The 24,143-nt window shown below is 44.9% G+C and overlaps 1 long non-coding RNA gene across 1 annotated transcript in view; it reads right to left on the bottom strand.

The window, feature by feature from the left end:
- LOC144687778 (uncharacterized) overlaps positions 1 to 20,238 on the bottom strand; it is a 49,978-nt gene extending 29,740 nt beyond the window's left edge. Inside the window, exons 1-2 of the long non-coding RNA XR_013578206.1 lie at positions 20,135 to 20,238; positions 17,842 to 17,928 (exon numbers count right to left, since the gene is read on the bottom strand). This is a non-coding gene — a long non-coding RNA (uncharacterized LOC144687778). The remainder of the gene's footprint in view (positions 1 to 17,841; positions 17,929 to 20,134) is intronic.
- Positions 20,239 to 24,143: the final 3,905 nt, after the last annotated feature.

Below are 24,143 nucleotides of genomic sequence, written 5' to 3'. Positions count from 1 at the left end.
GCTGAAAATGGATCTCTACGACCTTAATGTTTTGCCTGAAGGAAAGTTGAAATGAGGGTGTATTTCTCTTCCACAGTGACAGCAAAGTACAGAGCGACGGCAATTTGTGCACAGATGGTGTCAGTGAAAATAAGGAAATGTCGGACCTGTTGCTTCGGTATTTAGTATAGGGGAGGATGCCAGCATGCCAGACATCCCAGAGGAACTAATGTTGAATTAGGGGCAGGGACTCAACAACATTAATGTTTGCGAGACAACAGTGATGGAGAAACTAATGGCACTAAAGAGTGACAAATTCCCAGGACCATTAGTTCCAACCCATGGTTTTAAAGGGAGGTGGAAACATTGCAGATGCTCCAACTTGCAAAGTTCTCTTGATTTCGGAAGGATTCTTTTAGATTAGAAAATTGTGCATATCATTCTACTATTTAAGAAAGGTGACAGAGGGAATCCAGGGAAATGTGGACCAGTTAGCCAAACATCTGTTGTTGGGAATTTGCTGGAGCCTATAATGAAGGACAGAGTGAGCAAACAACTTGAAAATTTTCAGTTGATCAGAGAGCCAGCATGGATTTGAAAAGGGTCCATCATGCCTGAAGAATCAGATTGAATTTCTTTGAAGAGGTGACTAAATTAGTGGACAGGGGAATGTCTATGGATGTAATTTATCTGGAATTCCAGGAGGCATTTGATAAAGTCTCTCATAAAAGACCATTAGCTAACGTTGAAGCTTATGGAATTGGAAAAAAATTATTGACCAGGTTAGGATATTGGCTAAGCATCAGGAGATAAACAGTAGGGATAATGGACAGGTACTCTAATTGGCAGGATGTGACTAGTGGTGTTCCACAAGGATCTGTATTGGGGATACAACTATTCACTGTATTTGCTAATGATTTAATGATGGGATAGAAAGCCACATATCCAAATGTACTGGTGACTCATAGAAAGACAGCATTTTAAGCAGCGTGGAAGGACAAAATTACAAAGAGATATTGATTGATTAAGCGAACGAGCAAAACTGTGGTAATGTTGGCAAATGTGAAGCCATCCACTTTGGACCTAAAAAGGATTGAACAGGGTACTTCCTAAATGATAAAAAGTTAGAAGCAGCGGAGAAACAAAGAGATTTGGGGCCCAGGTACTCAGATTATTCAAACAGAAAATAATCAATAAGGCTGATAGAAATTCTGGCCTTTACAGCTAGAAGAATGAAATAGATGGGGGTAGAAGTCATGCGTCAGCTATACCAAGCCTGGTCACTCCTGCAGTACTGTGAGAGGTTCTGGGCACAACGCCGTAGGAAGAATATATTGGCTTTGGAGGGGAGACAGTGTAGATTTAACAGAACGATGCCTGGATTTTAAGGGTTAAATTATGAGGAGAGATTACGCAAACTAGGATTGTATTCCTGGAATTTAGAATGTTGAGGAATGAATTGATCAATGTTTTCAAGATATTAAACAGAACAGATAGGGTAGGCAGGGAAAAACTATTTCGGGAGTCTAGGACTAGGAGGCATCATGAAAAAAATAGAGGCAGGCCTTTCAGGAGTAAAATGAGAATACATTCCTTCACACAAAGGATGGTAAAGGTTTGGGATTCTCTTCTGCAAACAGCAATTGATGGTAGATTCGTTGTTAATTTTAGAACTAAATTTGATAGATTTTTGTTAGTCAAATGTATTAAGGGATGTGGGGCAAAGGCGGGTATATGGAGTTAGGTCACAGATCAGCCATGATCTGATCGAATGACAGAACAGGCTCGAGGGGCTGAATGACCTACTCCTGTTCCACTGCTCCTATGTTCCTGTTCCTACCTGCACACATACTATGACGTAAAATTAACAGACAGTGATAGAAGAGAAGAGTAACAGACATGCGGTGGTTCAAAGAGTCACACAGTGATGGGGAGAAATGCATCCAGATGGAGTAACACTTTGCAACACCATATACAGTGTAACATGCAGTGGGTGAGGCCACACATCCGTTCTGTGACAGTGAGTTATTCTGAAGTGTCTATAGTTATCTCAGTGCTAACCCTTCCTGAACAGTGCAGTCCCATGGAATCTGTCTGCCCTCCTGCTCATTTATTGTTTGACTTTCTCGATGTTGTAAAAGCTCCAATTTTCTCTTGAGAGTGCAGCACAAGAGGTTCATTCATTGACTGCTTCTGTCAGAATGCCACCACTCTGTTCAATCACTAGCTGATTTTGTTACGTTGGGTAATGATGTTATTGGATGTTATTGTGCCCAGTAAAGTTCAGTCCGTGTCTCAGAGCGACATCATGTTAGAAAATGTGAAGCACAGTAAATCTGTTTCTCCCTCACAAGTCATGGGCCTCTTTCAATACAGATGGAGTGTTATAACATCCTGAGTGAGGCTGCAGAGGCACCTACCATTCACCCCTCCCAGCCAAATGTTTGGCTCACAATTGCTTTACACAGGCTGCAATAAACAGGCATTCCACAGCTTAGTTTGTAAGTGCACTAATGTAGGACTGAGCCATATTAATGCTGAAAGGTCCCCAGTGCCAATCCTGATCTATGTTGAGCAGCTTTTTCTCGGCCAGCGGAGTGGCATAGATAGGCTCAGGAGGGGTAAAACCCTCAGCTAAGGATTTGCTATTTAAACACTATCCGTTGACTCCTGCTGGAAAGCGTGCATGTGGATGTTCCATAAGGATATGGTCAGGATTGTATCTCCAGGCTTTAATTCTTACAACTGCACTTTCTAACTTTCAGCTAGCTAGTCCTTGGCACTCCATTCAATACAGTACCTCTGTACTGGCCAATTTATTCAATCACTTCATTATCTCCTTGTTTAATGCCTTTGTCCTCACCACCACCCCAATATGGCCCCATCTTTACTCCCATAAGTCCAAGGGATGCAGACATTAAGGTATATGGCACACACGAGGTATATGTTTTTACCATTTATTGCCCCTCCCTGGCCTCTGCCCAGACTGTTCGCAACCACAGCCTCCTTTTTGACGCTGAGCCGAATTTTTGTTCATATGTCCTCCCCATGGCAAAGACCATCTACTTCCACCTCTGTAACATTGCCCTTAACTGCACCGGCCTCAGCTCATCTATGCTGAAACCCTTATCATTGCCTTTGTTACCTACAGACTTGACTATTTCAACACTTTCCTGGTTGGTCTCTCATCTTCTATCCTCCGTAACCTTGAGTTTATCCCAAATTTTGCTGCCCATATACCAACCCACACTAATTTCCACTCACACATCGTCACTGACATTTGCCTCCTCGTTCATCACCACATCAATTAAAAAATTTTCACTTTAATGCCCAAACCCATGGCATCAACCTTCCATATCTCTGTGACCTGAACTCTGGGCTGGATTTTTCCCTATGGGTTGGGAGGGGTAGGTGAGGGGGGAACAAAGCTCAGGATGGTTTCCAGTTCCTGAACCCCACCCCGCCAGAGGCGCAGTCACTCAGGGATTTTCATCGAAGCACCCCTTTAATTGTCATGGAGACAGGTTCCCTGTCCAATTAAGACTGTGGGCGGGCTCTTGAAGCTGGAGGGCCAATTAGAGGCCTTCCAGCTTGAGAGTAACTGCAGTACATGGTAAGTAACAGAGAAGGCGCTTCAACAGCATGGAGGCGCTCTCTCACCAACTTCCTAAAAAGCTTTAATTAAAAATGGCTTATGTAGCCAGGCCACCAATGTGTTGGAAAAGCCTCTCCACAGGATGGCAGGTGCCTGATCTCACACGCAGGCAGGCAGGCAGGGAGGGTCTCTGCCTGCTGGAAGCATTGGCCACCTGGCCTGCTGCTGGCTGCTCACCTCCCGGCCCCACCAATGTGGGAAACTGGATAATCCCAGTCAACCTCCTTTAATTGCAGTTAATAAGGCACTTAACAAGCTACCTGCCTTGTGGGAATGGGAAACCGTGCCAGTTCGAATCCTGCCTCCTCTAAAATGGCTGGCAGTGGAGCAGCATCCGGAAACCAGCATGCCAACAGGAGCCGGCATTTTCATGCCCTGTTCACCCCTGTTCCTGCCCACTGTGTTTCTCCAATTCTGGCCTCTTGTGCATCACTCACTTCCTATGCCCCATCATCGGTGGCTATGCCTTCGCCATCTAGGCCCTAAGCTCCGGAAATTGCTCCCTAAACTTCTTTGCATCTCTACTAACCTCTCTTCCTCTAAGACCTTCCTTAAAACCTATGTCTCTGGCCAAATTTTTGGTCATCCTGTCATTGGCTTGGTGTCAATTTTTGCCTGATTATTCTTCTATGACCTTGGGACCTTTTTTCTATATTGAAGGCACTATATAAATGCACATTATTGTTGAATAGCTTGCTGACGTTATCCTACTGTTTCCTACTTTATCTACCATTTTCCGCTCTCTCCCAAAAGTGCTGAATTATTGATGGATTAAAGTTCAACAAGTGCTATCTTTTGCTTCAACCAAATGGACATTCTTCATCTGACCAAGCAGAAAGTTACCCAAGGACACCACTGAGTCTAACCTTGGTCTCAACCTAAATTTAGGCACATATTCTTTTTAGCAGGAATGACTGGAGCAGGAAGCCTCACTCATTCCCCCTGTCTAGGCCGTGAATGCTGAGATCAATGTAGTGCCTTTTAACCAGCTGTTCGATTGACAGGACATAACTCACTGTTTACAAGCACACATGAAGCTCACACCAATGTGAGATACTGGAGGGAAGCTTTTGACCATGTAATGGCACCTCAAGCACGAGTGAACTGCTTTAGAAGAGGGGAGAACCAAATGAAAGGAAAGCTAGAAAAGAACAGAGTGAGGACCACCAGGACTGTCTAAGCTCTCTTTCTGGAACCTTGGATGCCTATGTTATACAGGTGGGCAGATGAAAGAGTGTTAGACACGCATAAACAATGAGGAATTACCTGTGTAGGGGCAGAACATTTGGATTTATTTTAAAGTGCCAGCCAGGACCAGCAGCTAGGGTGCCAAAGCATACACAGACAATCACAGCCTTACATGAAAGCTAAAAACTTATACAAAAGGGCTCAGCTGTAAATTTGCAATTAGGAAATGGGAGACACACACGGGCGGGGACATGGGATGACTCGATCAAGAAATGGGGAAGGCCATTTCACACCGTCTGATGGCCTTGAGCCACATCCAATCAGCCCCCATAAGCCTTTTGTATAGAACAAACATACATTCTTTGCTGTCTTCAAAAGGACAATACCCAGTCTCTGCACTGCAATTACTGTACAAGTACACAATTATCAGCCCCCCAGGGAGTCATTGTGCTGTGGCCTTTGTCTAACTAATACCATTAAGTTGTATTTGATAGTCAAAAATATATAAACTGTGCTCATTTGAACCTCGGTGGAGAAGCGCCTGGACTGCCCAGTGTTTGCTCCCCGCATGGGTAATAAAGGAACCACTTGAATATTGCATCTGGACTCCGAGTGTTGAAATTTTGTACCAGAGTATTCCTTGGACCTTTCATCTGGCATCGGGACTAAATTAACATATGGAATTGAAGCTCCCATCTGTTTCAAGTGGAAAATTTCCAATGTCACCAAATCTACCATTGGAGATGTGTGTATTATAGTAAATGGGCAGAGGTTCATTGATGTGGATTCTCTCTCTTGCTGATTGGTTTGGCCTCTTTATGCATAATAACTGATTAGAAAATATAGGCTGCTGTGTACAATAGCTCCTTTACAAACAAAAGTTTCTAGCCTCAAGCCATCATACCCTGTCTGTCTACAATTCTTACATGTCTGTACAAGCACACTTCAGATTACTAAAACATATTTTGGAATAGTTCCAAAAAATACAATTCAATCTTTTCATGAATTAATGCTGTGACCTCGAGGGGAACTGTCAGCTGAGATAGGAGCGATACACTAAAGTGTTGCTCAGATTTGAAGTGAAGGGTTATTAGGTATTAATCAGATTGAAAGAGTGGTAACTGATTAGGTTGATAGGGGAGGGGGCACAATGGTAGATCTGAGTTATACAGTTGGTCCTCTGTTGCTCTCTGATGAGACAACCTGGAGCATGCATATGCAGGATCTGGGTTTTACTCCATAGCATTTGAATAGGGTTTTTCCTCAAAGGTTCTGCTGATTAGCCACCAAATCTTTGATGGAAACCCTTGATTTATAGGGTTGCCATTGATCATCTGCTGAAGATATGGGTGGCCAATTGGGAGAGCTGCCATGGAAATCCCCTGGTGCTGGTATTCCAAAGTTGTCTGCCCAGCCTTCATGAGAACCTCCACTGACAGAAAAAAGAGAAATAAGTTCAATTAGAAACACTGCTGATTGGTCCAATGGAGTGCTTGGTAACACTTTAAAATTGGCTTTGCACCAGGTGTACTTGTATTGCATTGAAGTTCAAGTGCTGTGACTGCCTCCTGGAAGTGCAGTAATACTGCTTGCTTCAATTTGATTCAGGCAACTTCACAGCTGAATTACACCTCCCAGTTTACATCGGTGCCGAGGCAAAATCAATTCACATTAATGTGAATTGTGTAGATGTGTAGTATAACTGGAATAAATGATTCTTCGCAGTTTCAATCAGTCAGGCTTTATGTACTGTTTAAGCTAGAGTAAAATAAATCTGAACTGGAACCCTGATGCAGCTCCCCGTGCTGTGATGCATGTCTCTTGATGAACTGTGGGAGGTGGTGCAAGTGTCTAAAATGTGAAAGAAAAGCTTGTATTTACACAATGCCTCACCACAACTCAGAAACGTATGCATTAAAGGGTCAGCCTGGATTATAACCTCAAGTCCTGGAGTAGGACTTGAACCCACAACTTTCAAACTCAGAGGCAAAAGTATTTCCAACTGAGTCGACCTGAGCGTCCCATATAACATAGTCTTTGCATGTTAGCTGGACTTGTGGCAATGAGGTTTAGTGAGAAACATTACCAGTGTATTGGTTTAATCATTTGGCATTATCTATTAAACTGTGCATGTAATGCTGGAAATGGAGAGCAGGGTCTTGTACCTTCCTAGGTTCACAGTAAGAGTTCTTTCTAGATAAGAAAGTGTTACAATAACAACGGACAGTTGATTCCGTAAAAGCCAAGGCCTTGTGTAACTTGAACTTTTTGTTCATTGCTGAATAGCTACATGTAATTAGCCAATATACTGTACTGTGATGAATGGAGGGTAGGGAGTGTTAGGAATACAAGATGTCCTTATCTATCTGCAGTGAATGGCAATTCTGAAAATGTGCTCACTAGTGTCTTGTCATGTGTACTGCTTTCAGTAACAGCAAAAAAAATCACCTCACCAAAAGAAATGTACGCTTTTACTGTCACATTTGTTGATGTTAAGCGATCAATAAAACCACTGCCTACAGGTCCATTCATCCTGGGCAGTTCCATGTTGCTACAATTGCACAACTCGTACACTGTTACCTCCATGTGTTTTACCAGCATTGTTTCAAACAATGACTTAGTATGATTCTTACAAGAAGATAAGAAAACTCAAACTAGGAGGAGATTCAGCCCATCAAACATACTCTATAGAGAATCTATCAATGGTTATATGTCCATAGACAGAGGGCAGAATTTTCAGTGCGGCGGGTGTGGTTGGTGGGGATGGGAAATGGGCATCCGCCCGCGAGTTCACACTGGGTGGGCCAATTAAAGCCCGCCCAGCGTGAAACGTGGTCAGGAAGGGCCGGGCAGGGGCAGGGGCCTGTCGGCCGCCAGGCCCAATGGTGACCCAGTGGCCAGTTTAAAATCAGCACAGGCAGCCTCTTGAAGGCTGCCATGGAAGAACGTCTCTTCTGTGCCTTCGATATTCAAGTTATGGAGTTGAGTGCAGCTGGAGACACCAGGCGGGATGGCAGGTCGGGTGGGCACTCGGCCCCCTGCTTTTCGGATGAGTACCTCGCGGTCCTCCTGGAGGGTGTGGCTGCCAGGAGGGACACCCTTGTCCCCAGAGATAGGAGGAGGAGGCTACCGCGCCTCATCAAGTGGACATGGGAGGAGGTTGCAGCGCAGGTCAGCAGCCATGACATAGTGTGGCGAAGTGCCGGAAGAGGCTCAATGACCTGCTGCACTCAGGCAGGGTGAGTGCCGTGTTGACATGGGTCAGTGCGCAGAAGTGTTAAGGTGTGACCGTACCCCTGCGGACCTCAGGGGTGCTAGAGTCTGAGTGCCAACTGTCAATGACGCCGGAACTGGCCAAGGGGGTGAGCCCCGGCTGCTTGGACTGAGTGCCTTGCGGCTCGAGGGCCATGGCTCGGATGTGCCCTGTGAGGTGTTCCTCAGGTGGGGTTGGCCAGGCTGCAATGGCGCTGCAGGTAGAGAGTGGACTAATAAATGTTCCTCTGTCCTTTCCAGGAGAAGACGAGTCATAACCAATCAAAGAGGTACGGACAGGTGGAGACCCACCCAACCTGCTGCTGCTGACCAGGTTTGAGCAGGATGGCTTGAGCTGGAGAGCAGGCATGCTCCATGTGTAACCGGGCGTGGAGGGGAAGGTGTGCCAGATGAAGGTAAGACCGCAGTGCACAGAAGTGAGAGTTTCAGATTGTACAGCCATTCTAGTGTAGTCTCTTCACTGATGGGAACCTCAAACCTGGAGTCTCCATTGATCATTGAAAGACGATGGCACCATGATGCAGATCTCCATTGTCTCACCAGGGTGCCTGGCATGCACAGTGATAGTGTGATGACTTTAACTAATGACATGTCCTTGTTCTCCCTTAGATTTGCCAGCACGCACTCAATCGCAGGACCCCGAAGGGCCACCCCTGATGCTGGAGGACCACCGGTCTTCATTTGCACCTGCATGACACCCGCCCTCTGAACTAGGTATCAGCGCAGATACCAGCACCTTGGTGGGCATTAGTTCAGTGGCCAGAATGTCGGTACACATTGGTGAGGGCACTTCACACTCGCTTGAGGTGCAGGCGGAGACAGAGACTGCCCAGGGTGATGGCAGTTGGAGGACTGCTGGAGACCAGGACGATGCTCAGTCGAAGATAGATGATGAGCCTCCAGAGTCGTCCATAAGGCGGCAGGTTCTGAATGTCCAGTGGGATGTGGAGGATCTGGCGGACGGTCTGCATGCCATGGTCTCAGTTGTGGAGGAGTCCATGCGGAGCATAGCACAGCATTGACCCTCTTGGCCGAGCGCAGTGCTCCTCCATCGAGAGAATGGTGACTCTCATGGAGAGGCAACTCCAGGAACAGAATCAGGTGTTCCTGGGGTTGTGCTCAGACCTGCAAGCCCTCACACAGGTAATGATCTCAAGTGGTCAGTGCCAGTGTGATGGATGAGGCACCCAGTATCCCAACTAGGTGCCTGTCCATCAATAGTGAGCAGGGAGGTCCAGAGTGACTTCAAGTTGGCACACGAGCTGCTTGTCGTCTCTATGGGCTCCTCTCAGGGCATTTTGGATGATGGCAGCAGCTCCTCCGCCAGTGACCATGGCATCTGATGAGGAGTGGGAAACGTTACTTAAAGGGATGACGGTGGATAGGCAATGGCAAACATTCAAAGAGCGCATGGGTGGACTGCAACAATTGTTTATTCCTAAGATAAAAGCAAAAAACTGCGGATGCTGGAAATCCAAAACAAAAACAAAAATACCTGGAAAAACTCAGCAGGTCTGGCAGCATCTGCGGAGAGGAGCACAGTTAACATTTCGAATCCGATGACCTATTCCTGTCTGGCACTAAAGTAAAACAGGAAAGGTGGCCAAACCATGGCTTACAAGGGAAATTAGAGATAGTATTAGATCCAAGGAAGAGGCATACAAATTGGCCAGAAAAAACAACAGACCTGAGGATTGGGAGCAGTTTAGAATTCAGCAAAGGAGGACCAAGGGATTGATTAAGAATGGGAAAATAGAACATGAGAGTAAGCTTGCGAGGAACATAAAAACTGACTGTAAAAGTTTCTATAGGTATGTGAAGAGAAAAAGATTGGTGAAGACAAATGTAGGTCCCTTACAGTCAGAGACAGGGGAATTTATAATTGGGAACAAAGAAATGGCTGACCAACTAAATACATACTTTGGTTCTGTTTTCATAAAGGGGACACAAATAACACACCAGAAATGTTGGGGAACACAGGGTTTAGTGAGAGGGGGGAACTGAAAGAAATTAGAATTAGTAGGGAAATGGTGTTGGGGAAATTGATGAGATTGAAGGCCGATAAATCCCCAGGGCCTGATAATCTACATCCCAGAGTACTTAAGGAAGTGGCCCTAGAAATAGTGGATGCATTGGTGGTCATCTTCCGAGATCCTATAGACTCTGGAACAGTTCCCACACATTGGAGGGTAGCTAATGTAACCCCACTATTTAAAAAGGGAGGTAGAGAGAAAACAGGGAATTATAGACCAGTCAGCCCGATGTCGGTAGTGGGGAAAATTCTAGAGTCCTTTATAAAAGATTTAATAGCTGAGCATTTGGAAAACAGTGGCAGAATCGGACAGAGTCAGCATGGATTTACGAAAGGGAAATCATGCTTGACAAATCTACTGGATTTTTTCGAGGATGTAACTAGTAGAGTTGATGAGGGGGAGACAGTGGATGTGGTTTATTTGGGCTTTCAGAAGGCTTTCGACAAAGTCCCACATAAGAGATTAGCGTGTAAAATTAAAGCGCATGGGATTGGGGGCAGTGTTTTGAGATGGATAGAAAACTGGTTGCCAGACAGGAAACAAAGAGTAGGAATAAATGGGTCTTTTTCCGAATGGCAGGCAGTGACTAATGGGGTACCACAGGGATCGGTGCTGGGACCCCAGCTATTCACAATATATATTAATGATTTAGATGAGGGAACTGAATGTAATATCTCCAAATTTGTAGATTACACAAAGCTGGGTGGGAGGGTGAGCTGTGAGGAGGATGCAGAGATGCTTCAGTGTGATTTGGACAAGCTGAGTGAGTGGGCAAGTTCATGGCAGATGCAGTATAATGTGGATAAATGTGAGGTTATCCACTTTGGTAGCAAAAACAGGAAGGCTGATTATTATCTGAATGGCTACAAATTGAGAGGGGGAATGTGCAATGAGACCTGGGTGTCCTTGTACACCAGTTGCTGAAGGTAAGCATGCAGGTGCAGCAGGCAGTAAAGAAGGCAAATGGTATGTTGGTCTTCATAGTGAGAGGATAATGCTGGATGTGGGTGGCTCAATACCTTTTTGCACAGGCATTGAGTGGACTTTGGGTGCAAATGAAAGGCAATTTCAGACATTTCGAATGGAGGCGGCAGCCCTGGCGTGTGGTGGAAGCTGATCTTTGGTAGCCTAGCTGAAGGAGCATTGGATCAATGCATTCCTGCTGTCCCTGCCTCCCTGGAGGTTACTGAGGTCTGGCTCCACGCCCTCAGCGCTCTCCTCACCGTGCTCCTCTTCTGACTCACTGGTGGATTCATCATCTGTGGTCTATACAGCTGCGTCAAGATCCTTTTCCTCCAGTGGGTCCCCCTTTGCCAGTGTCAGATTGAGGAGAGCACAGAATGCAACCACTATCAGGAACACCCACTCTGGTGGGTATTCTAGTGCACCCATGAATGGTCCAGGCATCAGAAGCACATCTTGAGAAGACTTATGGTCCTCTACCACTGCCCTTGTGGAGGCATGACTCCTATTATTACACTGCTCTGCCTCTGTTCTTGGGTGGCGGCGATGTATCATGAGCTGCCTTTTCAAGGGATAGCCCTTGTCACCCAGAAGCCATCCATCCAGCCGGGCTGGAGCACTGAAGAGCCTCAGCACCTGAGAGTGTCTCAGGTGAAAGCGCCATGGGAGCTGCCAGGGTACCTTGCACAGACTTGCAGAATCTACATCCTGTGCTCACAAACTATCTGCATGTTCATGGAGTGGAATCCCTTCCTGTTGACGAAGGCACCCGGCTGACTCGCTGGTGTCTTGATGGCCACATGTGTGTAGTCAATTGCACCCTGGATGCGGGGAACCCAGCAATCGCTGCAAAGCCCCTGGACCACTCAGCTTGGCCGGCCTCGTTGGTACGGTAAAGAATAAAGGTCAGTACCCATCTAAATAGAGCTTCTGTCACCAGCTTAACGCAACTGTGGACAGCTGATTTGGAGACTCCACAAAGATCCCCCACTGACCCCTGAAAAGAGCCAGAGGCATAGAGGTTGAGGGCCACTGTGAGTTTCAGAGCCACTGCCATGTGGTGTCCACCCACACAATCGGAGCTGATCTCAGGCCAGGTCATCTGACAAATGGAGGTCAAGGTCTCCCTTGAGAGGCGGAGCCTCCTTCGGCATTGCACCCCGGACATATTGAGGTAGCTGCATTGCCGCCTATAAACCCTGGCAGCAGGATAGTCACGTCTTCTGTGGCCCCTTCTGCCTTGGACTTCCTGCTGGCCCTGAGCCCCTTGTGCCTGCGCCTCTCCTCCCACAGGTCGCTCCCCTGGAAGCTGCATTGGGACACCTGGCCTCCTCTCCCTTCTGCCCCTCTCTTCCTCCTCAGAGGAGGTGCCTCCAGCGGGGACCACAATCCCCATTACCAGGGTCACAGGAGGCTGTCTGATACCTGGAAGGGTCCACACAGTCTGAATTCTCCGGGGGCCTTGGAGACACCAATAAATCCTGAAATGAAGCCTGGAAATGCTAAGAATGAATCCCCGAACAGAGATGAAGCTGCCAAGTACCAATAAGCAACCAGCAGCAAACTATCCCCAAAACTCCTCACTACACACACTGGCAATGCTGCTGACCCTTTTTATCCGGCCCTTGGATGAGGTTTAGGAAATTGTCGGCTGCCCGCCTGCCCGTTTTGCCTGTGTGATGAGTGTGAAATCACACGGGCAATGTACAATCTAGCTTAATTGCCTTTTTAATGCCCTTAATTGGCCTCATGATTGATGGCGGGCGCGGCTCCGACTCCCAAGCACGCCTGCCAACCGGAATATTCCGTGAGTGCGGGATGAGGTCATGACGTTCGCCTGAAATCATCACATGCTATTTTACACTCGAGGGGGTCAGGCGCGCGCCCGCCCGCTCAGCAAAAAATTCTGCCGATAACATGTTTTAGGATTCAGTTTAACCCAAGATTGAATGAAAATGTGTTGAGCATCATCAAGGTTTAAAGGAACCACACTTAGAACAGCTCCTGCCAGCTTACAATTTCCATTGCGGAGACAAACTAGACATGGCCAATGGGATCTACTGATTGCTGAATTGGTATATTTTCATTTTCAGCCTGTCGCAGGCCTGTCTCTAGATTGCAAAACTAAACTAATACAAAACATTGAGACGTACTGAAGTCAGAGACCCCTTAATTAATGCTCATGCATTGATCAACAGATGTTATATAAAGATTGCCTCTGAGAGCCCAGTTATTAAACTGAGGAATTATCTGTCTGTATGGGTTTATTAATCCCAGCTGGTGTGCTGGCAGGGGTGCTACATTTGGTACTAATGCTCCTGTGCTAGTTGTTCAGCAATGAAACAGTTAATCCAGATTCATCTCTGTTGATTCTATTTCCACCTGGCTTCTTTAATCCAGGTCAGTTGTCAATTCCATTCAATGTGAGCCATACACCTTTTAAATGGGGGATTCCTGTGTGTGGAATGTAGAGAATGGCTCTTATCAGTGTGTTCCACATTAAAATACCATGAGCAAAGTTGTGTGTATTCTTGCATTGTCCAGGTTTGATGCTGTATACTTCACACTAGATGTGTATGGTGTTTATTGCAATGTTACCTTCCCTGTCACCTTTTTGTTGGGAGCCCCACAATCTCGGTTAAAGATTACATTTAGAAGAAGACCAAGCACCAGTTTCTGAACACATGGGAATCTGGGCCTCTCGTGTGGTTAGATTTCCAAAGCTTCCTCCTACAGAGTGCCATCAATGCTGGATGAATGTTGTGTCTGGCATCACAGCAATCTACCATCAGGAATGTTGTAGCACGGTGCGCCAGAGAATGATGGGACTTGAGTCTGGCCTGCGAATCCCCCATGTTGTGACCTCCTGATTTTAATATTCCACTGTGGAAAGTTGCCAAGTACAGGCCAAGCACTTTCATGGGAAGAAAGATATCAACAGTACCAATACGTCTCATAGTTCTATTTTAATAGGGCCCTTTCACTTGCAGCACGAAACCTCAGATAACCCTGCCTCCTAATAACATTCTTTGTTTGGTTGAAGAGCGAAACAAAAAGAACGGAACTGTAATGAATTAGTCGAAGTCCAACAACCAGCTAGACCAGGAACGGAGGCTGAGGAACACATGCAGCAAGCAGTAAGTCTGCTGCAGGTTAAGGGGAAGTGGATCCACAAATCGTCTGTGAATCTTACTAGGAGCATTTCAGGCTTATTTCAAGCTCTTTAATTATGTGGAAACTAATTGGCAAATGGACTAGTGCTGGCATTTAATTGCTGGTCTTGTTAAAGCCTCCTTTGGTAGTCCCTTGGGATCGAGGATGACTTATTTCCACTCCAATTCAATGGGTTCTGAAATGGCTGATAACTCCAATGCATGATCGGCAGAGTCTGCCACATTCAGGGCAGGTGACGCTTGAAAGGTTGGGGTAGATGGGTTGTTTGGAGGTTTGTGCACTCCCTCCAATGCCTTGACTTCGCCTCTGTATGTTTCCAATGAAGTCTCTTGTTGTGCCCGCTGCCTTCCCAAATTACTCTTCTCCCTTTTGGTTGATCGCAAACCAGGGTCTGTCACGAATCCCCAAGTATGTTTGACCTCTGCAGGGATGGTATGAGAACATCCCTAAAATGTTTCCACTATCCTCCTGGGAGTCTTCTGCCGTGACCGAGTTCCCAGTAGAGCTGTTGCTTTGGGAGTCTGGTGTCAGGCATTTGAACAACATGTCCTGCCAAGGGGAGCTGGTTTAGAGTGATTAGCACCTCGATGCTGGGCAAGTTGGCTTGGGAGAGGACGGCCTTTCTTGCCACCAGATTTGGAGGATCTTGCACAGGCACTACTGGTGGTGCTTCTTCAGTGCTTTGAGGTGGCTGCTGTAGGTTGTCCAAGTCTTCGATGCAAATAGGAGCACTGGAATCACTGCTGCCTGGTAAACCATGACCTTAGTCTCCGGTTTGAGATTCTGGTCCTCAAATACTGTTTTCCTCAGTCGGCTGAAGGCTGGGCTGGTGCATTGGGGGCGATGTTCAGTTTCATCATCTATGCCTGCCTTCATTGACAGGAGATTCCCAAGATACGGAAAATTATCTTGCTAATGACGGTAGAATGCCCCACCAAGGTTACCCCATTTTGTGGGACTAACGACTGAGGTCCAAATTGCACTGACTGCATATGCTTGTGGGCTACAATGATCAGTCATTATAGTTGCTCCACATCTCAACTTGATGACAAAGATATGGTTTATAATGAGCATTAACAAAGAGATTTCATCACCGCCCATATCTGCATCCATCTCTGAACACTCTGATATAGGCACAACCTCAGAGACTGACTTTAAAGGAAGCTTAAAAAGAATTAGGAAGCTCAATATGACACACTGCATTTACTGCTAGTGAGAAACAAGCTGGCACAATTGGTTAGCCATTTGGTTTTCACCTCTAAGATCTGCATTTGAATTCAGCTCAGACCAATGCGATGAAAGGGGCAGATTTTCCCATTCCATTTCATCTGTTTTGAGTATATATGGGTAAGGGGGGAGATGAAAATCAACCAAGGAACTTTTCTCCCACCTCCTTGCCAACAAACATTACTTCTGCGATCTCCCACTGGAATTGATGTGTATGACGACCTTTGACCCAGAAGCAGTACACCATCTAGAAGGATAAAGGCAGTAAATACATAGGAAAACCACCACCTGGAAGTCCCCCTCCAAGCCACACACCAAACTGACTTGGAAATATATTACCATTCCATCATTGTTGTTGGGTCAAAATCCTAGAATCCCCCCCCTAACATCACTGTGGGTGTAGCTACACCGCATGGGCAACAGCAGTTCAATAAGGCAGCTCACCATCACCTTCTCAAGGGCAATTAGAGGTGGGCAATAAATGCTGGCCTAGCCAATGATGCCCACATCCCATAAATGAATAAAGAAAAAGAAAATTTGTAATTTCTTTAAAATGTCTGTGGAATCTCTATCTGTTTTTAAGAATGTTTGAAAAGACTTTCATGAGTTTGCATCAATTGTAAAGGAATTAATTGTACTTTTCTTGGATAATAAGAAATACTAGACCATGTGACCTTGAAGCTGTACCAACAGGAAAGAAGTTAAGGCCACAAGTAGTGTGGCTGGCCGGCAAAAAGAAGAGCTGCAGACACAAAGGAGATCTACAAGCAGAGGAGCTGGAGGGTGAAGCTCCAGATACAGAGACAAAGAGAAAGCAGGCAAAGACAGAAAAAGGAACACACCAAATTCTTGTGTGGAGAAGAAGCACATCACTCTCAGGAAAAGGTCAGTTTATCTGTTTCGCAGAAAAGGAAGCAGGAGCTCTTGTAAAAGATGGCTAAAAAGGTCCAAAACCTGGAAAGCTCTGTGAATAGCTTGGACATGCTAAAGAGCTGGGTGTTTTCCCAGATGTGGCCAAACTGTGAACTAAGGTGTCATTGGTTGTTCAGTTGAAAAAGACCTCTGGAAAGCTACACCTGTTGTGACCCAAGGGAGAGAGGGTTCATTTAATTGTGCCGTGCTGATGATAATTGTACCTGTGAAACTCGAAGATGAAAGCTGTTGTTGGATAGGACACCTGACTTACCCTGTGTAAATAAAGAACAACATATTGTGGAGCTGTGTCACTACATAATGCCATACATGCTGAAGGAGAATGTCTGTGGTTGTTTAACATGTATCAATGTTGTATCAACTATTTAAAGTGAAATTTACCTTTTTATTTGAAGTATCATTCACCTGTCAATTTATGTTTGATTTACATTGACTCTGATTCATGTTAAAGTAAAAGTTACAAAAAGTGAAATCTTGTTGGAAATTTCTTCTTTGCAAGTCATTTGGTAAATTTGGTTATTTTGCTTTATGGTTCCCCTCACAGGGATTGTAACATGTGGAGTATAAAAAAACATTCAGTCAAATATTGGCAAGCATATTCTAACTATGTGCATGTAATCAGACTATGCCATATCACCTATCTCCTTTAGTTTGTGCCTTAGTGACAATGGACTCTAGAAATGCCATGCATTCCTGGAATGTAGCTATGAAATGGGATGGAGGAGATTTAGAATTCCCCAAGCAAGGACTACTTGAGCTTACTCAGATCCGCAATTGGTTTATTTTTCCCTTTGAATGACTAAAGTTTCATCTTTAGCTTCCCTGAAGCCAGTGGACTCAGCAATGTGCAGTAAGGACTCAAAGTTTACTGCAATAACTTCCCTCCATCCTCAAAGGTGCGTTCCCTGAGCGAATCCTTCTGAGAACCTACCTAAAATATCGCAATGACCTCGACTGCTGGAAAATTGGCAGGGGTCAGGGTTGAGCCATGTGACAGGTGGAAGTCTGTTCCACCAACCTTACACTAAACTCAGGAGAGAAATGAGCCCCTGGTGGCTGTAAGGACCCTGTTTGAAAGGCACCTGACACAGTTTCAATGTTGTCCCATGTGGGAAGAGTGCTCATTGACATCTATAGCTCTCTTATGTTTTCAGCTCCTGGGCAGTTATCTTGGGGAATGGAACAGCCAGACTTTACAGAACCCTCCTGATTTTCAATGCAGTGTATGACGACAATAATTCTCTCCACCAGATTATCGCCCAGGCAGTAAGCATGCAAATCTTCTCCATAATGTTTGAAGAAAAACACCCATAGATATGGACATGTACCGAGACTCCTGTGTACATCTAGCATTTGCTACTGCCTCCTCAACGGCATTTAGTGTGTCAAGGTGTCACATTTAATGCATTTATTCACCGATCGATTGGAAATTATTCCTAATCAGCAAAGAAAAGTTGTTGGAGCTTCCGCTGGGTTGTACTGTTTGCTTTAAGCGTAATTTGCCTGAGATTGGCCAAACCAACATAAAAGATCACGGAATTTTAAGTGCAAATTACACAGTGCGACTCAGAGCTCCACAACCTTGTTCACTAGTTTAAGCAATATTGAGCTTGAAGCCTGTCCACATAGCTCACCATGCCCGCTGATCGAGTTAAGTTTCCTCTAATTGGTCCTTGTTTATGGGCCTTTGAGGAATTCATCTGTTTTTTTCAGGTGCATCGGCACTAATAGACCCATTTTAAAAGCTTTTGAGTATAATTTTTGTGAAATTGATCAAAAAAACTGATTAGCGTATGCTAATATAAGCAGCAAATTGTTTTGCATAATTTTTTTTAAAGTTATTTTCAGTTATTTAAAATCAAGTCACTCAAAGGTAGTAAGGTGCTTATTTTATGTGCTTAAACAATTTTTCAACTATATTAATCAAACTGCATCAGATTACCACTCTTAAACATAGCAAGGAGTATGTTTTAAATCATAAAAGAAATACATTTTAAAATGCCACCTGATCGTGCTGGTCCATGACATATTTTGCATTCAGTGATACGCAAATGAGGTCGAGTAGAAATGGGGGAAAAATGAACTTCCCAAAACCAATGCAATTTTATCGCACCCAAAGTCGAAATTCTACTTTCTGGTTATTTCTGATGTCTGAAATCCTTTCCATCTCATTTTATTTAGTTTACAAAGGAGCTGCTCTTTGTGATTGTACTCCCTGAACAGTTCTCTATATGAAAGTATGAGGTAATACATATATTACTCTGAACTCGTGTGGGTGTGTGTGTGTGTGTGTGTGTGTCTGTCTGTCTGTCTGTGCGCATGTGTGTTTTATTTTAGGAACCTGTTTAGGGGGTGGTGACGATTCTGATGGTGAGCTAAGAGCTGATTAATTTTGTAGTGTGGCTGTGGGCTGTAATAAATCAGCTGGCTGTCACTGAGGTGTCTGGTGTTTGTGGTGAGAGTGCTGCCAGCAATTAATCGGCAGAAACCACTTGTGGTTCTCCCACTGAAAACAAGACTGGGACCTGTCACTTAGGAACGAGGGCCGTCTTGACCCGAGCAGAGGCTTTGTGACAAGTGTGTTAAAGTGTTTTTTACCTAAAGACATTCAATTACTTTGTAAAGAAGCCAGTCTCTCGGCCAGAGGAGTCTCTGTGCTGCCCAGTCTGCTCTTTTGACAGCCGGTGCTGTGACCCCCACATTTGCACGTGTTTCGACTTGCTGCATGTGGGCAATTCTATTGGCAGCTCCAAGCTATGAATGCCAGGAGAATCACCAGGACTTCTTCAGATCTGAAAGCTTTCCTTTCAGAGACAAGTTTTATTTTCTCTTTCTTCCCAGCCCTTCTAAAGGGACTGAATCTCATCACTCATCAGGGTGCAGCTCCACAGGCGCTGTGTGTTCCCCACTCACTCATCCAGGAAGCCATTGTGAAAAGTATTATATGGGATCTGTCTGTTGGGTGTTGGGGGAAAGTGCATTCAAGCAAAGTACTGTGCTGTCACACACACTCACACAATACACTCACACACGCACACATTTTACATACCATTTTACACACACACACACACACGCATTTTACATACCATTTTACACACACATTTTACACACACACACACACACACACACACACACTCTTTCCAGCAGAAATCACTTGTGTAATCAGGATTTCATAAAGTTACATAGAAAGTGGAATGCAGAAACAGGCTACTCAGCCCAATTGGTCCACACCAGCGTTCATGAATGTACCCCCTGTACCCAAATTCATTAAACACTAAAAACATGTCCTTTTATTCTTTTCTCCTTCATTGCTCCTCTAGCTTCCCCTTGAATGTGTCTCTACTATTTGCCTCAGCTACCTTTTGTACTGGCAAGTTCCACATTCTAAATATTCTCTGGTTAAAGAGGTTTCTCTTGAATTCCTTAATGGATTTGTTAGTGACCAAGTTATATTTCTGACCCCGAGTTTTGGATTCTCCCACAAGTGGAAACTTCTTCCATATGTTTACCCTATCAAACCAGTTCATAATTTTAAAGCCCACGATTAGGTCAGCCCTCCACCTTCTCTTTTCTAGAGAAAAGAGACCTAGCCTGTTCAGTCTGCGGATTTGGAACCTGATAGTGTCACATCTGTTGCCCTAGCTGAGATCAACTAATTTGGTGCAGGCTGGAAATCGAACCTGGATAACATCTGGTTTGGGTGGCTCACCTGGTGGGACGTTTACCTCCCGAGTCATTCCGGAAAAGGGGAAGTATTTGTTTTCTTTCTGGGGATAGTCTTTAGGTTCATGTCGCTGCTGCCTCCACTTAACTGAGCCTTCAGTGAGCTGCTCGGGGTTTCAAATAACGCTCTCCCTCTAACCTCACCACACAAAAATGTGAAGTATTTTTTTGTTCCAATTTCTGTTACTGTTTTTGAAAAAAATACTTTATGCAAACAAAAAAGGCACAGCACTTCTAAATCCAAAATGCGGACAACCCTCCCCCACCCTGCTTATGCTAAGTACGCTGACATGTACATACAGGAGCACTCAAGTAGCTTCTGAATTTCTCCAAACACTGTGGCTGATCCGTAACTGTTCCTATGATCCACTTTGTCCGGCATTGCAGCAGTTCTAGAATAGGGCCCATTGCACTTGAAGAGGGAAACATCTCTGCTGGGAGGTCCTGAGACCCTAACTCTGCTGCTGCTAATGTGGTGAGGTAGCCACATGATGCTGCCACTGCACCAAACCTGGGGTGGGGGGTGGGTGAGGGGTTGGGGTGGGTGAGTGGGGTTGGTTTTATTTACATTATAAAGGCGGGTCGCTATGCCATTAATGGTGCTGCAGAAACAAAATACTGCAGATCCTGGAAATCTAAAATAAAATCAGAAAATGCTGGACATAGACGGCAGGTCTGGCAGCATCTGTGGAGAGAGAAACAGAGTTAACGTTTCAAGTCAATGACCCTTCATCGGAACAGGGAAAAGTTGGAAATGGAATAGATTTTAAGGAGGTGAAAATGGTGGGGGGGGGGAGGTGGAATAAAGACAAAGGAGAAGCTCTGTGGGAGGGTGGAAGATGGGAGACATGAAATGACATTAGAGTTGATGGGACAGAGCCAAAGAGAGTAGTAATGGGACAAATAAAGAAACAAAAGAAGGAGATGTAAATAGGGTTGCCAACTCAGGCTGGATATAATCCTGGAGGATTCACCACATGGCCTTGTCCATCATGGGGGAAATCACATTCCCATGCTAACTGGAAAGCAAACTGGCTCTTCAGTGAAGCAGTCTTTTACCTTTCACCTCCAAAATTTCTATAATAAAAAACAAAAGCATTGAAAGAATATGAAATGTTTATTAAAGTTGCTGTGATTTTTCACCAGGGTTTCCCCCAACAATGTATAGGAGACTATTCTTCAATTCCTGGAAGCTACAGGTTAATCCTGGAGGGTTGGCAACGCTCGGTGTAAATGGCAGAACAATGGACAGCTGTCATCTGAAGGCAAAATACTAGAAAAAAGGGCTAAGATCAAAATCTGCAAAGAAATGAAGACAAGATAAGGGTCAGAATTATGGGCAGAAATGGTTGAACTTAATGTTAAGGCCAGAAGGCTGTAAAGTACCTAATCAAAGGATGATGTGCTCTGATGTGCTCTTCCTTGAGCTTCTGTTGAACTTCACTGGAACACTGCACAGTAGGCCGAGCACAGAGGTATGATAATATGGTGGATGGAGAATTAGAATGGCAAGCCACAGGAAGCTCGGGTTCATGTTGCGTGGAGTGAGCAGAGGTATTCACAAAGCAGTCCCCCGAGCTGAATATTATCTTCCTGATGTAGAAGAGACTACCAATGGCACCGAATGGGCTCTTGCTGATTTCTCTGTGTTTGGGTTGGAGTGTGGTGGGAGAGAGGAGCAGGGGCCTCTCTGGCCTAAGTGATTGAAGCTCAATGTCTGTGCTCCTGGCTGCTCCACTGTGGATATACTTCAAGCAGCCATCCTTACAGTGGATTGTATACTGGACGAGATTTCCCCCCTGCCTCCAAATATAATGGCGTAATAGACCCAGCTCACTCCTCTTGGTCAGAACTTATCAAAAGTGTATGCAAATGAGCCGAAGCTCAGTGAAAATGGAGCCCAATCCAGATTCCATCCCCTCCAGCCAGATCATTCTAATTCTGCATCCAAAGCAGATCAGAATTTGGCCCTCAAATTATTTGGATTTAGAAGAGGAGGATTCACTTCATACAGCTGTGCACATATCCTTAATGCCATTTTCTCATCCCTGAACTTTCTTGTGATTTTAAGTAAAATTATTATTCCAAAATACACATTTCTATCAAGCACCAGGTGGAATGACAGCACTTGTCAGTAAAGTCCTGAAATGGGCACCTATTAGCTGCAATGGTTGAGACACAGCTTCTGTGTGAAGTACCTGAGCTGGCTTGGTCCCTTGCTCCCTGCTGCCAGTATGTTGATTAGGTAAAGTACTTTTTTGCCCACATCCTCTGCCACTTTCAAATGTCTCTATATCACAGTCGGCACTGAGTAAAATCCGTTGATCTTCTGACTTCTTCAAACTCCTTTGCTGCCTACGTAATGGCTTGGAATGAGGGAATGGATCTGAGAAGCTTTGAAGGTCATGTTCTTGAGGATTTCCAAGACGTATTTCTAGGTTCTCATCACAACTTTTAAAATGAGATGAATACGTTTAAAGTGACATATAACACCGTACACTGCGACGCTAAATTGGATGAAGTGGTTCTGGAAAAGTGAGTGAGTGATATAACACTGTAACGGGGATTTTTTTGGAGCCCACAAGAATGGGAAAAGTGCCATGAGGAGTGACTTAATTAAATGGGATGTGAAATTTCAATTTCCAGACAGCAGGTTGAGATGCAGAGATAAAATCAGTGGTGTTTTTGTGGCGTTGATGCACATTACATCGTCTGTGGTGGGTTCTTTCTTGTAATACATTTCCAAGGCAGCTGAGGGGGGTTGGGGACATGGAGAATTGGAAGAGGGAATTGGGGAGGACAGAGAGTGGATTTGAGGCATGGAGGAGTCAAGTGAGAAGGTCCTGGCGTCCTCGGTGAGGATGCAGGGTGGTGTGTGGGGACAGTCAAGGTAGGAAAATTAGGGGCGTATAGGGCAGTGTCAATACTATACAAATATGTGTTCATCTCAGGGTGTTGGCTGGCAGAGTCCTTACAGGGCTTTGAGTTCACCTACAACATTTCAATTATCCCCGCTGGGAGTGACCTCGGACAATGTCCTTTACAATGCATAGAGGGAAGGGCCAGCTGAGCCTGCAAGTTCAGCCATGTTCCACAGAGTAGCAAGTGCAACACTGGACATTTACTTTGACATTCAATAAAGAGTGAACACAAAAACATAACATCCACAGTAAAGGAAAAGACCGTAACTCCTCTGTAACTATCAATGCGTTTCAACCATGCGGCATACCAGTACATTTAGCTCTCTGACTAAGCTAGTCTCAATAAGGAATGATGAGGCACACACGAATAAAGTGAAACCAATGTAATGTGAAATGTTTAGAAGTAAAATTTAATTTTGAAAAACACCTGTGCCACCTTTGTGCTCTCAAGTCTTATGTTAATGGCAATAGAGTTAGGCGGGAAAGTTGTGGCCATGATGCAGAGCCTCCCTGTTTAATAGGCTGTCCGTAGATGCAGCTTCGTCGGTCCATGGTGGCTTTCACCAATGAAAAGCTCCCTTTGCTGCTAAATCAAATGTGATTTGGAGGCACACCACCGGCTCTTAGAATTTTAATTATAATTGTGCGGGAAAAGGCAAAAAGAGAAAAAGCGGGAATGGCGCACAGTTCTGATTATGATGTCAGGAATGGCACGCTGTTGACAAAATCTTGGCCTGTATGTCCATTCCAAGGATCTCTACTGAAGGTGGTATAAAGGAGCTGACAGTCTGACACAAATAGACCAGTCAGAAGTGAAACATTTCCCTTTACCTTGTCTGTATTGTACATAGATACAGGAGCTGACACTGAGTTACACAAGAGTTACAATACCAGACAGGAATGAATCATGGCCTTTTGCCTGGTACACAATATAGGAGATGATAGGATGTACGCACGGATCATTCAGTCCTTGTTACCTTTTGTCCAATGCATACTCTAAATGTACAAAAGCTGACACTGAGGTATATGCATGAACATGTCTCAGTGTGTAACGAGGCATAGAGTGGAGTACAT

Source organism: Cetorhinus maximus, chromosome 12 (genome assembly GCF_964194155.1).
Source record: "Cetorhinus maximus chromosome 12, sCetMax3.hap1.1, whole genome shotgun sequence".
In the NCBI taxonomy this organism is placed as follows: Eukaryota; Metazoa; Chordata; class Chondrichthyes; order Lamniformes; family Cetorhinidae; genus Cetorhinus; species Cetorhinus maximus.
The sequence above is the reverse complement of the archived record's forward strand: the minus strand, read 5'-3'. Positions and strand labels throughout refer to the sequence as shown.